General features: G+C 30.7%; 1 non-coding gene across 1 annotated transcript; it reads right to left on the bottom strand.

The window, feature by feature from the left end:
• Positions 1-2532: 2532 nt before the first annotated feature.
• TRNAM-CAU lies at positions 2533-2604 on the bottom strand. The gene has a single exon. It is a non-coding gene; the product is annotated as a tRNA-Met (tRNA).
• Positions 2605-2892: the final 288 nt, after the last annotated feature.

A 2892-nucleotide genomic window follows, 5' to 3' on the forward strand; every position in this document is an offset into this window, starting at 1 on the left:
TAAATTGGTCGCTTTATGTACTCAAAGGGTTTCTCATTCAATGCAGTAAATGATCCATATCGGGTTCCTATAATTGATGCTATTGCAAACTTTGAGCTTGGGTTTAAGCCTTCATCTATGTCTGAATTGAGAACATAGATTCTTAAAGAAAAAATGAATCACAAAAATATCATGATGGAATAACACAAAAAAACGTGGAAACAATATGAATGTTCCATTATGTTAGATAGTTGGATAGATGAAAAAGTAGGTGTCTCATAAATTTTCTTGTGAATGATCCAATTAGCTCATGGTTTTAAAAATCAATTGATGCATTTGACACAATTAAAAAAGGACAATTGATATTTAAATATCTTGCCAAGGTGGTTGAAGAAATTGGAGATGAGAATGTTGTGCAAGTAATCACTAATAATGCTTTTAACTATGTGAATGATAGAATGAGGCTCATGGAAAAGAGAAAAAAATTGTGTTGAACTCTTTGTGCTACTCATTGCATTGATTTGATGTTAGAGGACATTAGAAAGCTAAAGGTTCATGTTAATACACTTTCACCAATTAGGCAAGTGGTGAAGTTCATCTATGGATATACTTGGGTTCTTAGTTTGATGAGAACATTTACAACAAAATCATGAACTTATTTATTCAATAATTACAAGGATTGTTACAACATTTATCACTTTCCAAAGTCTTTATAAGTAAAAACAAGTTTTGATAGCAATGTTCTCCTCCAAGAAATAGTGTTCTAGTAGTTAGACAAAAAAAAAAAAAAAAAATAGAAGGTGTAAAAGCTCGAAGTACTGTGTTATTTGATCTAAATTGTTGGTCTCATGTTGCATTTTGTATAAAGACCACTATCCCATTGATTAGTGTTTTGAGAAAGGTTGATTCAGAGGAGAGATTAATCATGGGTTATATTTATGAGCTGATGGATTTGGCCAAGGAGAAGATTGCATTTAATTATGGGGCCATTGAGAAAAAATATAGGCCAATTTAGAGAAAAGTGGGTACAAGATGGACCCACAACTTCATCGACTTCTACATGCAGCGAATTATTATCTTAACCTTTAATTGCACTATGAAGACAAGTTATTTAATGTGGATGAAGTGAAGAAAGGGTTATTTGAATGCATGGATAAGATGTTGGATTAGAATGAATGTTTAATGGTTAACATTCAGTTAGACTTGTTTAGCCAAATAAGAGGTTAATTTGGAAGTCATATTGCAATTGATTCTAAAAAATTAAGAAGTCCTACAAGTTGGTGTTGGATACATTTTAGGGCTTCAACATCGAAGTTGCAAAAATTTGCTATTCGAGTTCTTAACCTTACTTGTAGTGCTTCAGAATGTGAGAGAAATTGGAAAACTTTTTTATCAGTAATACTTTTAATTTTAAGTATATTCATTCTACTTAAATGTTAGCTAACTTGGATATTTAAAATTTTAATATTTCGATATTTTAATCTTAACATATGGATTTTTTTTCATTGGTAGATTCATACAAAAAAAAATAAAAATAAAAAATAAAATAAAATAAAACCTTCAACATAAGAGGTTAAATACTTAAGTGTATGTGAGGTACAACACTAGATTGAGAGAGTGGAGTCCACAAAGGAGAAAGTGTTGATCCAATATTAGGGGAGGAGATTGATTCGGATGATGAATGGATTGCGGAGGAAAAAAAATCCCCTCCTCCTATGTGATGCATTTTGGTTTGAAGATGATGAATTATTTAATAATGATGCTATTAGAATTGTGCCATCAATAAAGGAGAGGAGATTCAAGCACCATCGATCAACATTGGTTCTTCAAGCATCAAAAGAAAATATGATGACTTTGCAAGTAAGTTTTAAAAAAGTAGAGTTATAAACTTTATTAAATTTAATCATATATTGTGATTTTTTACACCTACATTTTACTTTATGCTAAGCCAAATTGGAAGCAGAAGCAAATGAGGTGAATTTAGCACTAATTACTGAAGAAGAATTAACTGTTAAAGGGGGGTTTTGTGGTGCAAGCTTTTCTACTATAGATACACTGAATGAGGATGATGACAATATTGAAGAGGATGATTTAAATTGATACATTTTAGTTATATATATTTTACTTATGATGGTTTTCTTTTATGACTTATTATGGTTTTTTGTTTTACATATTTATTAATTGTAAAAATTAAGGTCTCAAAAGGCTTATACCCCAATTCTTCGAGGCTAGTTTATGCCTCATGGGAACAAAAACACATCGTCTTACACTTCCACATTTAAAAACTTCGATTCATACAATGCTTGTTCTTGGACTCTCAAACATGTAATTTTTTATAAATTATTAATTAACCTTCCAAAGAAGGTTTAACTAGCCTCCATGGAAGAGAAATTAATTTTCCATTAAGTAGGCCAATTAATTAGTAGAATAGAAGGAAGGTTTAACAAGCGAAGAGACATTAATTTTCCATTAAGTAGGCCAATTAATTAGTAGAATAGAAGGGCGAAAAAACGTACAGGAAAAAGGAAGCACGCTGGAAGCCTTTCTCTTGCATATCAGAGCCAGGTTTCGATCCTGGGACCTGTGGGTTATGGGCCCACCACGCTTCCGCTGCGCCACTCTGATTTGTTGGTTGGCTTGTGAAACAAAATATATCTCTAAAATCAATATGGCTAAAAATGATGACATTTTAAATTTATTCTTGAAGGTGTTGGTGCTCAACTAATTTAAATTTAATTACAGAAAATTTTGATTTTTCTATATGGATGTAGGCTTAATTAACATGCGATTTATATTGTTCATAAAATTTAAGAAAAAAAATTAATTGTGAGGTATAAGTGTAAATTTGAATATATTATAAATTGGAAAATTTATTTTGATAGAGAAATTTAATTAAAATTAATTTGATGTGTG

The sequence above is a fragment of the Vitis riparia genome, chromosome 19, assembly GCF_004353265.1.
Source record: "Vitis riparia cultivar Riparia Gloire de Montpellier isolate 1030 chromosome 19, EGFV_Vit.rip_1.0, whole genome shotgun sequence".
NCBI lineage: Eukaryota > Viridiplantae > Streptophyta > Magnoliopsida > Vitales > Vitaceae > Vitis > Vitis riparia.